The sequence below is a fragment of the Acinonyx jubatus genome, chromosome F2 (assembly GCF_027475565.1).
Source record: "Acinonyx jubatus isolate Ajub_Pintada_27869175 chromosome F2, VMU_Ajub_asm_v1.0, whole genome shotgun sequence".
In the NCBI taxonomy this organism is placed as follows: domain Eukaryota; kingdom Metazoa; phylum Chordata; class Mammalia; order Carnivora; family Felidae; genus Acinonyx; species Acinonyx jubatus.
Genome location: NC_069394.1, coordinates 52,161,323 through 52,175,040, shown reverse-complemented (window position 1 = coordinate 52,175,040; position 13,718 = coordinate 52,161,323). Strand labels below are relative to the sequence as shown.

General features: G+C 35.3%; 1 long non-coding RNA gene across 1 annotated transcript in view; it reads left to right on the top strand.

The window, feature by feature from the left end:
* The window catches only part of LOC128312777 (uncharacterized), an 83,599-nt gene extending 71,095 nt beyond the window's left edge, over positions 1-12,504 (top strand). The window contains exon 5 of the long non-coding RNA XR_008292489.1: positions 11,369-12,504. This is a non-coding gene — a long non-coding RNA (uncharacterized LOC128312777). The remainder of the gene's footprint in view (positions 1-11,368) is intronic.
* Positions 12,505-13,718: the final 1,214 nt, after the last annotated feature.

Here is a 13,718-nt window from a genome sequence, read left to right as displayed (position 1 = left end):
ATATTTAGAGCTCAAAATCAGCCCTTTTGCTAAAGCTTCTTCAATCATTTTTTTTCGCAGCAAAAGAGTCTACTATATGAAATGTGTTATCATTATTTCATTAGTATAATGGGGTTACATGTTTCAAGGAGTAAGACTACTTTATAATAATAGATGATTTTTTTCCATTACCTTTTAATTAGGTCCTGTTACAATCTTTTCTCACCACAGCCTCTGCCCACAACAAAAAATAAGAATAACAATTAAATAATAATAATTATAATCAAAAATAAATATCCCTAACAATGTTTCATACATTCTTTCAAAGATGTTACAGTTTAATTTTTTCCTATGCAATGATTTCTTAAAAGATAACAATTCACATTTTAAAAGGTGCTTTAATTCAGCCCTTTTTTATCACTAATTTTATTTTTTTTAAGTTTTTATTTAAATTTCAGTTAGCTAACATACAGTGTATTATTAGTTCCAGGTGTACTATAGTTCAAATGTAGTGATTTGACACTTCATACAATACCTAGTACTCATCACAGCAAGTGCACTCCTTAATCCCCATCACCCATTCCCATCCCTCTACCCACCTCTCCTCAGGTAACATCAGTTTGTTTTGTATATAGTTAAGAGTATATTTCTTGGTTTGCCTCCCTCTCTCTTTTTCTTTTTTTTCTTTTGCTCATTTGTTTTGTTTCTTAAATTCCACGTATAAGTGAAGTCATATGGTATTTGTTTTTCTGTGACTGACTTATTTTGCTCCAATCATCTCTTGACTGTAGTGAACTGGTAAAGGATTGTGTAGGAAGGCTCATAGAGTATTCCTGGAGTTCTTTTATGATTACACAGTTTTCTTTCTTTCTTTTTAAAACAAAAATTTTTTTAATGCTGATTTATTTTTTGATAGAGACAGACAGAGCATGAGTGGGGGAGGGGCCGAGAGAGATGGAGACAAAGAATCTGAAGCAGGCTGCAGGCTCTGAGCTGTGAGCACAGAGCCCAACACAGGGCTCAAATCTACAAACCACAAGATTATGACCTGAGCTGAAAGCGGATCCTCAACTGACTGAGCCACCCAGGCACCCCATGATTACACAGTTTTGTATAGACTTGACACTTTAAAAACACTTTTGCTGGATTTAAAGCCTTTGGCTCACACTTTCTTTCCTTGAGTTATGAAACGTAACCTGTCCTGCCTTTGTCTTGGTTTAGAAATCTTTGTCTAAAATTCTCATGTCATCGGAATTTTCCTTCACTGACTTCAGACGGCCTTTTTGAATGAATTTTCTGAGGATAATTTTCTTTATTTTTAAAGAAAGATATTGGAGTTAAACATTAAAGGGCAGATTTTTTTAGATACCTGGTGATAGATTCAATTTTTGAATTATGGTTTAAAACATTTTCAATTATTTCATTTTATTCTTTATCATCTCCAATTGTGCCTTTTATCTTTTTTTGCCTCTCTTTCTATTTCATCAACTTCTCTCTGAACATGTTTCTTTCATTATTCTGACCTTTCTCTTAGTTATTATCATGACTTCCCTAAATGTTCCTTATTAACTTTGGAGTTTAAGCTTTTCTCTCTTGGTGACTATATAATTTAGTTTGTATTTTAAGATGATTTTGTCTTTTTCTTTAATTTATTGCCCGAGCTTGATCAAGTCTCATTTCACATGCTGACATGTTAATATTTATCCTAATATTAAAAATATTTTCTTAGTCAATTAACCTAGGTGTCCATTTCTGTTCTGAATTTCAGAATTCATAATTCAAGTTTTTTAAAGCATTTACTTAAGGTTGTTTAGGTGAGTTTGGAGTGTTGAAGTTTTACTTCAATTAATTAGTAAATTAATTAAGTTGCTTATTGAGTTTTTAATATTGCTTATTGCTTTTTTAGAGAGAATTTTTATAATCTGAGATGTTCTGATTCTCCTTGTTTATTTTCTTTTTATATTGGCTCTGTATGGAAGTAAATCTACAATTTTCTGTTGATTCAATGTTTTTAAAAAATTACTCTGGATTGGCACTGAGGCATTATTCTCTTTTCTATTAATATATTGAAGTACAGTTTATTTAATGGATAGCGCTAATTTCAAGGAAAAAGGTTTTGATTTGACTTCTGACTCTGTCATCTCTTTTTTTTTCTTTCTTTAGAAAAACAAATTTTCTACATTCTTGCCCTTCACAATGGAGTCTCCAATGTGTGCCTCCCCCTTTCCCATTCACTTTACTCCTCCAGAAGTTGTGGTATAAAATTAATGGAATAAAATAAAATATTGTACAAGAAACAAATAAGCAAAAACTACTAAGAATACTACTTCGGTAAAATTGATAGAATGATGAGGCTCAAATAACAGATAACACAACTTAGGCTGGGTTAAACATGAGTTAGATTTGCTATCTCTCACTACAGAAAGGCCAAGTTGGGTTACTCCCATGACTTATTATGCTCAAAAGCACAGGTTATTTTAAACTTCACATTTCCATATTGAATTTTGTTTTCGGATTTACCCCTTCATAGTCTAAACACACTTGGAGAATATTTCTAAGTAAGAAATGATCAAGGCCAGAAGAATGTCCTTTTCTTGTGTCCCCTTTTTAGAGTGAGGTAAACTTTCTCAGGTCCTTTACATTTTCCTCTCTGCCCCAAACCTACTGTTTTTCCTTCATGTCCTTGTCCAAATTTCATAAGATCATATGTAATTTTATCAAGATGTATTTTAGATAAATCAATATTTTCTTGCCCTAAAGCACCAGATATTTAAACTCTGTTCTTTCTTAAAGGAAGAAAGGGTATGAGATGATTGTTGATTAAGGCACCAACAGTTTCTGATATGGTTTAATAGGCATAATAAATTCTAAAACTAAAACTTAAGTGCATTTAATTGCAGATAAAATAATAAACAAGAACAATCTAGGAATCTGAAGGATAACAACCTTGAAAATATCTTAGAATAATATAAGAATCATAGAATAATCTTAGAACAAGTATCTGAAAGATAATATTCTCAGAACATTCAGCAGAGGTCTTAATGATTTTTCTCTTTAGATGAGAATACCTGCAGAGAGTCTTTGAGAAGAAATTTACAGCGTAGAGAATTTAGCCCTTTACTTATTTCTAAAAGCTCAACTCCTCAATTTTAGGATCTTACATCTGTGGATAGTTAATATCAATCATCAGTTAATGGTGATCCTCTGAGTCTACAAACTTACAAAGCTCATGCAAATTTTTCCCTTACAAATCATAGTGTCCAAGGAAATATTAAAAATCATTTAATTGTATCCTTATTTATTGGGAATCACATATGAAGAGGCAAGAGAATTGAGCCTTATTTTCTCCCAAATTCTGGACCTCTTTTTGGGAGAATCTGGCAATTAGAAATTGTGCTTCAGCAGCCTTGATGACTGGGCCATGGCCCAAGAGACCATAATTGCATTGTCAGACAAGACTTGCTATTCCTGATATGATTGTATACTTGGCTATTCAATCAATGATTAATGTTAGGATGAAGTTGTAGAGGCCGTATTTGGTCAGGTAGATGAAAAAGTAGAGAAAGGCAGTCTGCTGAGAAAGATAAAAATGAAGTAGACATACACAGAGAAGAAAAGATGAAAGTATATAGTCTAAAAGAGAGGGTGGGGGGAAGGCTTAGTGTGGTCTTTGCTCTTCAGGTAGGTCCTGGTTACAATTCACTTAATGATGCTGAAACTTTCTGCCTTTCCTGTCTCTCCATTTTATTTTGACTTAAGTTAGTTTTGGCAAATTTCTGCTGATACCAATCCAACAATCCTGTCTTTAACCATGTTCTCTTGCTAATGTTTCTATGGTATGTGTGAGAATCAATTTCAGTGTTAAAAGGAATCTAAGATATCATAATTTTGTAGATTTGCAAGTCTAGGGAGGTTAAAATATTACATAGATAATTGAAGGTCCTGACTGATCCTTGGATTCCTGATTTCACAAATACCAGCATTTTATAGGAAATTAAAACAAGGATTGGGAATAGATAATCACTTTTTGCTTTTCTCCTAATACCAGCTCATTTTTCAGTGATACTCTTCTAAGAAACTATTATTTGAAATTAAACACTTTTTAATTTTTTTAAGCTTTTTTTAATGTTTATTTATTTTTTGAGAGAGACAGAGTGTGAGCGGGGAAGGGGCAGAGAGAGAGAGGGAGACACAGAATTTGAAGCAGGCTCCAGGCTCCGAGCTGTCAGCAAAGAGCCCAATGTGGGGCTCAAACTCACAACTGTGAGATCATGACCAGAGCCAAAGTGAGAGGCTCAACTGACTGAGCCACCCACGCGCCCCAAAACAGTTTTTAATTTAAAAAAAACCCATTTCTATGGGTTTGAAAATAGACATTTCTATTTTCGCACCCAGATATACCAGACATTTTGACATATTTGCTTCATGTATCTTTTTTAAAGATATAGTCAAAATCTACTCAAAACTGTTTTAAAAGATAAGTATTTAAAAAAATGTTTTTTAAAATTTTTTAATGTTTATTTATTTTTGAGAGAGAAAGACAGAACACGAGTAGGGGGAGGGCAGAGAGAGAAGGAGACAGAATCTGAAGCAGGCTCCAGAGCTACCAGCACAGAGCCTGATGCAGGGCTTGAACCCACAAACCACGAGATCATGACCTGAGCCAAAGTCAGGCACTCAACCAACTGAGCCATTCAGGTGCCTCCCAAAAAGTTTTTTTAAATGTTTATTTATTTTTAAGAGAGAGAGAGAGAGACAGAGCATGAATTGGGGAGAGGCAGAGTGAGAGGCAAACACAGAACCCGAAGCAGGCTCCAGGCTCCAAACTGTCAGCACAGAGCCTGACGCGGCACTTGAACCCACAAACTGTGAGATCATGGCCTGAGCCAAAGTTGGGCACTTAATCAACTGAGCCACCCAGGAGCCCCTAAAAGATAACTTTAGAGGAAGTAGTCTAGTATGTGAACTTTTATAAATTACCTCCTACTAAACTCAGATCCTCTACTAAATTCAGATATGATTACACAGTCTAATTGTTTTCTAAGTTTCCCAAATAGCAATATTTAAAGTACATTACCAACAGGGGATTCATGTCACTTTTTTCTTTTAACTGAAAATAATTTCATATTCATCCCAAAATTAAAAAGATATTATACTGAATATCCTTAGATGTACTTTACTAGCAACAGATTGAGGTACATCTTTATAATTTTATATTTGTATATTTTTTATCATTTTGGAAAATAGTCTTTAGTTTTAGCTTTCCTACCTTTTCTCATCTTGCACCTTTGCTTGAAGCTAGGTATCATTCAAAACCACTAACAATCAGTATTCTTTCCATTCTTGTTAAGACATCAGCATTGGTCTATAATACACGGGGATTAAGGATGTCAAGGGAGAATATTTAAAATACAGTGGCAATGAATTTATACAGAATTTACATGACTATCAATATTCTTTCAAAGGATTTATATTGTAATTCAAGATTAGTTTGAGCATAAGTTAATAAACTCTTAAAGTATTAGCCAAATCTTCTTATGCAAGACCCTGAGAGATTCTCTTGAATTTAAAAAAAAAAAAAAATAATACTAATCAACTATGATGCCCCTGGAGATATGCTACAAGGAATCCATACTATTCTTTTATCAAATAGTAAAATACTTACTAATTTTCTTCCTTAATTACCTAGTGTATATAATTATCAGAATATAAAAATTATAAAGTTTTATCAATCATTCTATTGTTTTCTTCCTATTTGCCTTACTTTGGTTACTTTTATTTATCAGCCACTTTTAATTTTGATATAATTGGGAATAATTTCAAACTTAGAGTTGCAATACTCCTATACATTACAGGACAATTATAAAAAACAAATCTTAACATTGACATAAGACTACTATCTAATCCACAGTCCATATTTAAATTTCTTCCATTGTCCTAACAGTGTTCTTAATAGGTACTTTTTTCTCCCTCTGTCACAAATCCATTCCAGGATAACTCCTGAAGTTGTCATCCATCTTTCTTTCTTTCTTTCTTTCTTTCTTTCTTTCTTTCTTTCTTTCTTTCTTTCTTTCTCTTTCTCTCTTTCTCTCTTTCTATCGGGTCAGGCGTAAGGCAGGGTAAAGATAGGAGTCAGAGGCTAAAAAATTTTAGCAGCCAAGGATTTATCTGGGAACTAAGGTCTCGGGCGAGGTTCCGTGACTCAGGGAGAGAGAAAAGAGAGAGAGAGAGAGAGAGAGAGAGAGAGAGAGAGAGAGAGAGAGAGTGAGAGAGAGAGTGTCAGGGAAGTCGCACCCAGGTGTGGTGGGGTGGGGTTTTTAAGCTGCTGTAGTTCCGGTTTAGGTCCAGGTGGGCCTTTTTCGCGTCAGGTCGTGCTGTCGCTTGGTGATTGGTTGACCTCCAATTCCTTCTGGACTTTTTGTTGGGTTGCGCTGGCAAGATGGCTGTCCCCTCTACTGTGGTTCCAAGGACATCCTAACATTTTTTTATTACTTTTTTTAACGTGGACTTCCTTAGAATTTCTTTGCATTTCATAACTTTGACATTTTTGAAGAGAATTTGCTAGTTATTTTGTAAAACCCTCAATTTTGGATTATTAATGCTTTCAAATTATTAGAAATTCCTATATTTAATTACATTGCAATATTCTTTTGAAAGTTGAATTACTTTTTCCCAGTAACTAAGCTGATATAACTTAGTCATTCATGAGGGACATCTACTGTACAGGTTAAGAATTCAGGCTTCAGAGTCAGACAGATTTAGATTTGCTTTCTACCTTTTCTGACAATTAGTTTTACTCATCTTCTCCAAGCTGCAATTTCCTAATCTGTAAAATAGGGAAAATGATGAATTCTCAAAGGGGTTGCTGGAAGGATTAAATGAGGTAACATATGCAAAGCATTTGGTAAAGTGCCTGGCACATAAACAAAACTCCATAAAGAATTGGGTACATTATTATGTTTGCCAATATAAAGTAACAAGAAAAAACTGACAAGCTAGTTTAGTGGCATTAAATAAATGATAGCATTGATATTCAGGAGAGGAGGAAAGTGAGTGAAATTGCCTTTTTCATCTGAAGTCCTTTGACGCATTTATGTTTCCAGGTTCCAATGTTAGGTCTTTTTTAATATCTCATTTTTCAGTGTATAAGGCTTTATATTTAATTTTCCAAAGCAAGATATCCCAGTTTATGTGTCTAATATATTTTCTTTTGAAATAAAAATCATAGCTAAGGGAATTTCTTTCTGATAGTGTAGAATTTAAAACAAGGATTTACTAGTAATTTGCCCATTTGAAACGAATTGTGTATTTTCTTATATGCTACATATTATTTACATGCTTATTTACTTACATAATAGTATTTTCTCAAGGTGGATCAAGAAAGCCTATTTAGCTATCAAAGTAGCTGAATTGACAATAAAAGTAAGTTTCTATTTAGTCTGTGGGAACAGAGATTCATTAAAAGCAGGAGACATATGAAAGGGAAGAAAATACACATTTTTAGCTTATTGCTTGATGCAGGACTGATATCATGAATTATCTTGATCTAAGTTGTATCTATTTGCAACCTTTCATGAGACTTTCTGGCCATAAATTCCACTTCCTGGTGATCCTCTGGTCCTGGTAGTCTTAAGCTTGTAAGATGTGACAATTCTGTTGTGGCTTTTTCTGCCCTGCATAGTCACATACAACTCTCCTTTCCTCTTGGGTAAAGAACTCAGATATATTTAGGGAAAATTACTCCATCAGTAAGGAATTTTGGATTCTTTACATTTATTTAAATTTTCCATATTTACATTAAAACAAGTGAATGGCTCTCACACTGACCTACTATCTGGCTAGAATAGGTTCATAGCAACTTTGCACTGGGTAATTTCAACAGAATAGAATTTTCATTTAACCAAGGAGGCTCAAATCAAACATATCTAAGTTTGTTATACTTCTTTCAGTAGGAATGAAGAGGACCAAAAGCAGCAAACAAATAAATTAAAAGGAAAAATATTTAAGACATCTAAAATGTGAATAGATAGGGTGATTTGCATACTCCCCCCCCCCCCTTTATAAGCTTCTGGTCATTTAATTTTCTCTTAAGTTACATTTTTCCTTTTTATACAGTATTATTAATTTCTCGTATCTATTTGCAACAGTTAGAAAGTCACTTTTAGAAAACTAATTTAAATGACTTATAATTTTGATGGCATCTCCTGAATGAATTTACAAATCATTTTTTATAGGACACAATTACAATTGTTTAATACCAACGTACATTATTTCTTACATTTTAGCATCTATCTTTTCTTTGAAATTGAGATTTGACATTTAGATACATTGATATTTAAGTGGCCAGGACATTTGAAAGAAATTGGAGGTTACCACAGAAGTGCCCTTCTGTTGGTGATGCATTCATGTATCAGAGACATTCTTTTGCATTTATTTAAAAGTTAGAAACATGGTATTGCTATTTAAATAATTTTCCCACACAATAATTCCTTAAAAAGTTGTAATTGCTTTAAGTTTTACTACTGATTGTAGTCATTTGTGTGATTGTATCTATGATTGATGCATTTTAATGTTGCAATTGTCTGGCAATTTTCTATGATTATATCCATGACTGGTATTCTTTATGGTGCAATTGTGTAGTAATAGTCTGATTATATTGCTATTACGATTTTTACATAACTTTCTCTCAGGACACATTTGAAGAATAGAGTTTTTATTTCCAAGAGTATAAGCTCTTGGTAAAGCAAATCAGTTCATTTGGCTTGGTGAATTTTCTTCATCGAGTCAATAGGCTGAATGATTTTGAGAAGAAAACCACCATGTTCTCTTTTCATATTATACTATTGAGGATGTTATTTAAAATTTATATTAATAAAATTCATAACTTTTAAAATATGAAATCATAAAAAGATTTAATACCAAAGACTGAAAAGAAGTGGCCAGGATATTTGAGAAAAATCTAGCAAAAAGCAGTGTCAGGAAGGCCAAAGGAGAAATGAGGAGTTAATCGGATGGCACAGACAGGTCAGGTGGAGTAAGTACTTAGAAGCGTGTGATGCATCTGGCACAAGGGACAATAACCTTGACCTCACTGAGAGCAGATTCAGTGGAGTTGTGGGGATATAAGCTAGGTGGAAAGGTAGCTAGGAATCAAGAGGAGATAAAGAGAGTCATACAATACAGGGAGAATATTTTTCCCCCCTTGGGGCCCAATTGTGAAGAAAAGGAGAAAGGATAATATACACATAAAAATGGGAATTTTTGTTTTGTTTTGTTGAACACAGCAGAGATGATTTGAAGGTAAGAAAACAAAAGGGATAAGATACTTAGGAAAAAGGTCTCTGAAAGGGTTAAGAGTTTTACTGAAGTTCAAAGTAAACTTTGAACAGATAACTTGGCACTTCTTTCAGTGAGATCTAAAAGGAGGTAAAGAGGTATACGAAGATAAATTCATTTGTGGGTAAAGGTAAGAGGTTGGAATTTCTCTGCTACTTGGTTTCTAAATTTGCTGTAATTTAAGGAGATACATTTTCTCTGTCAAGGAAGGGCATGGAGGTGTGCATGAGTGTGGGGATGGAGTGGAGAAAGAGGAAAATGTTAAAGGGATGAAAACCCTGCGATGTGGAAGGGCCAATAGAATTTACAGATGAGAACAAATAGAAGGATCATTGACTGAACATGAACAGAGACTTGTTTTGGCACAGAGATACAATTTTTCCCAGCAGTGCTTAATAGTGTGCATATAGAAGCAGAGAAAGCAAATGCATGGAGTGATTTTCTGGTGGTAATATATGGATCCAGTGTAATAGAAGGATAAGATAACAAAGTGGTATGCGGGTTGTAGATAGAGAGTACTTAAAAGTAATGGACCAGAGTCTGGTTCAAACAAGGATAAAAATGCAGTCACTAGGAGGCTGATCATCCAGAATAGATGAAATGGCCAATGTTCTGGGGTCTTTATGAAATTCAATAATTGGTATAGTGAGAATGTGAAACCCAAAGTGTGTACAAGGTACATGTTTTTAAATAAAATAGGGTTTTTAAACTCAAAGGTTTTTGAAGTACTGATATTTGGCAGAATGACAAGAGAATTGACTTTAAGATTTGCAGAATTGGGGCGCCTGGGTGGCTAAGTCGGTTGAGCATCCGACTTCGGCTCAGGTCACGATCTCGCGGTATGTGGGTTCGAGCCCCGCGTCGGGCTCTGTGCTGACTGCTCAGAGCCCGGATCCTGTTTCAGATTCTGTGTCTCCCTCTCTCTCTGACCCTCCCCCGTTCATGCTCTGTCTCTCTCTGTCTCAAAAATAAATAAACGTTAACAAAAATTAAAAAAAAAAGATTTGCAGAATTATTCCTAATTATTTTAATTAACTTATTTATTGTTTTGAAAATTAATAAAAATTTCTGATATACAACTGAAAATTCATTTTGACTGGTGATTCTCAACAGTGTCTCTCTGTTGAGGGAGACGTTTCTCTGATAGACACGTCTCGAAAAGTGACATACTGACTGTTGAAAATCACTAATTTCCATCATCAAGGGAGGTTAGAACTGTGTTGTTCAGGATGGTAGCTCCTGATCACATGCAGCCATGAAGCACTTCCAATGCGAGTAATAACACTGAAGGAACTGAAGTTTAAATTTTATTTAGTTCTAACTTCAATTGAAAAACTAAACCACTCTAAAAAACTTTCCCTTATTAAGTATTGCTTTTAATGGGACTACATTTCACTTTAACCACTGCATCAACATTACTGTGTTGTAGAGAACATGACAGATGTATTTGATTAATAATGTCTCATTAATCATTTTATATTGTGTAAATGATAATATTTTGGATATGTTGGGTTAAATAAAATATATCATTAAAATGAATTTCACCCGTTTCTTTAAAATTTGGCCACTAAAAGTTTGAAAATTACATAGATGTGTTATATTTCTATTGGCTACAGCTAGTTTAGAGTTTGATCGATCATAGTTGACTTTTTGAATGTAAAAATAATACATTCACCTGCTCTCAGCGCAGAGACCGTTTCGGATCCTCTATCTCTCTCTCTGCCGTTTCCCTGCTCGTTCTCTCTCTCTCAAAAGTAAATAAAAACATTGAAAGGGCTCCTGGGTGGCTCAGTCGGGTAAGCCTCTGACTCTTGATCTCAGCTCAGGTCATGATCTCACGGTTGGTTGGTTGGTTTGTGAATTCGAGCCCTGCCTCAGGCTCTGCACTAACAGTGCAGGGATTGGGATTCTCTCTCTCCCTATCTCTGTCCCTTCCCTGCTTGCCCTCTCTCTCAAAAATAAATAAATAAACTTAAAAAAAATAAATTCGTTGTTAAGATTAGAAGTATATATAGAGAATACGTTCATGCACTTTCCTCCTTTATATATATAGGAAAACTAACATTCGAAAACAAACCTGACAACATGCCAAAAGTGAAGCAGAAGAAGCACACCTGCTTGCTCACCTGAGGCGGGGCAGACCTCCATAGGTTACTGGACAAGCCCAAGAGCCCCGGATGCAGCTGTACCGCCCTCAGGCGGCGGCGACTGGACCTCGCCTGGCGGCCGGCGCGGCGCTCCCTACGAAAGCGCCTGCGCAAAGCCAAGAAGTGGCGGCAGCTGAGGGGCAAGCGCCCCGTGGTGAGGAGGCAGCTGAGGGACGTGTTCCCCCTGCTTAGTTTGGTGGACAACCTGGTGGGCGTCTGTAAGGGACCTTCAGCATTATGGGAATCATGTCTGAGATTATCGGCCACAACCAGGGTGAGTTCTCCATCAACCCTGGAAGCAAGACGCATCCGTGCACCCACTCCCGCTTCATCCTCCTCAAGTAGCATGAAAGGTACAGACTTTTTTTTTTTAATGTTTTTTACAAATATTTTGTTTAATGAAGCTGATACCGTGTCACATCCCACGCCAAAAAGTGAAAGCAAAATATAAAAAGTGCAGTGCTCTGTTGTATACACTTCTGCGTGAATAACTTTATTAACTGCTAGTGACACTTAGGACGTTTTTGGGATCTTATGGGATTTTTTTAAAATCTTAAAATGCTTTCTCTTCAGTGAAGCCGCCTTTGGATTTAGTCGTTACTGTCAGTGTGTGTGTTATCTCGACTCCAAGTTGATATTCCGCCTCTTCTTTTGGTCCAGACCCTCAGATTTTTTAAATTTGAGAATTAGACAGCTCAAGGATTTTCTCTGTCACATGTTACTAGTGTATTTTGGGGAGAAACTTAATTGTATAAAATTGATATCTATTAGGAGGAAAATGAAAATTAAGGCAACGATGAGAGGCTGCGTTTCCAAAGAGTAGGCAAACCAATTGAGTTGGGCCTCAACATCCTGCAGGTTGTTTTCTCTTTTACCTCCTATGAACTAGGGGATGTTTGCTTATTCTCGGTAGGAGAGGAGACAAAATTGGTATAGAGAAGCTCCTACAAGGCAAAGAAGTCAGCATTGCTTTAAATGATTTTTCAGATCTGAAGAGACAAAAAATAGAGTTTGGTTCTGCCACATCACCTGGATTTGAAGAACATGAGCACTCCCTCGAGATGTAACTTTCTAAGCTTCTCAGGACAGGTGGCTAGAATTCAGACTCCGTCTCCTTCAGCTCCTATCTTTGTATCCCATAGTCTAGCAAGACTGCTATACTTGCTTAGGTTCTCCTCTCTGCTCAGAGTTTGGTAAATGTCCGCCTATAAAAAGTGGGAGATTTTAGTGTTTTCTTCTTTTTTTTCTTAAGGATCACAGCCATGCATTGTGTGTTTTCTCAGTATCTGTAAAGAGTTGTTCCGTGCTTTTCCAGTGTTCTTGCTTTTATGGAAAGAAGGCTAGTATCAAGGCAGGTTCTGTCATGGTTGAAAGTGGAATTAAGGTTTTTTAAGTTTTCATATTTAAAAAAAATTGTTCTTGCATGATAGTAATAGTTCATCTTTGACATGATTCTCGTTATTTTTTTAGATTTTATTTAGAAATTATAAACTTGTATTATGTATAGTTTTTGAAATTTGAGCTCCCAAAGAAACTTGAGATGACTTATAAATCAACGTAATATGGATAGATGAATTCAGATTAATTTAAGAATCAAAGGCAGCTTATCAATGAATATCAACCAATTTTTGAAAGAAACATTTCAAAAAGATCTTTTTTTCTAGTATCTGGATCAGTTGTCATTTTTTTTGCCATGTTTTAGTTTAAATATTTATTTTTAGTGATTTAATTTTTTGCTATATTTTAATACAAGTATGTAGATATACATTTTAATGTGCTTAACTCAAAACACAAAGCACATGGGTTACCTTGTCTTTGTACCACACCTTCAACACCTTGCAGCAAGGTACCCAAAGAATAGGAATAATGTTTGTCTGGGATGGGAATCAAGATTTAGAATTATTGAAACTATATATTTAAAGTTCTTCATCTTTTTAAACAAAAGTGGAGGAATTTTCCAGTTGTAAGAGAATGTAATGGAGATAGGGGAAACAAGAAGTGGCAGATATATCAACCTCAGAGCTTTTCCACACTTGTTATCTTGTTTGCTCCACACCAGTTATTAGTAGAGGACATGTTGTGATGAATAAAAGGCTTGAGAGAGACACTAGAGACTGTGTCAAGTTATGTCAAATACATCGTTCTGCAACGGGACTCAAAAGTACATCTGATGGGGCACCTGGATGGCTCAGTCGGTTAAACGTCCGACTTCGGCTCAGGTCGTGATCTCATGGTCCGTGAGTTCGAGCCCCGTGT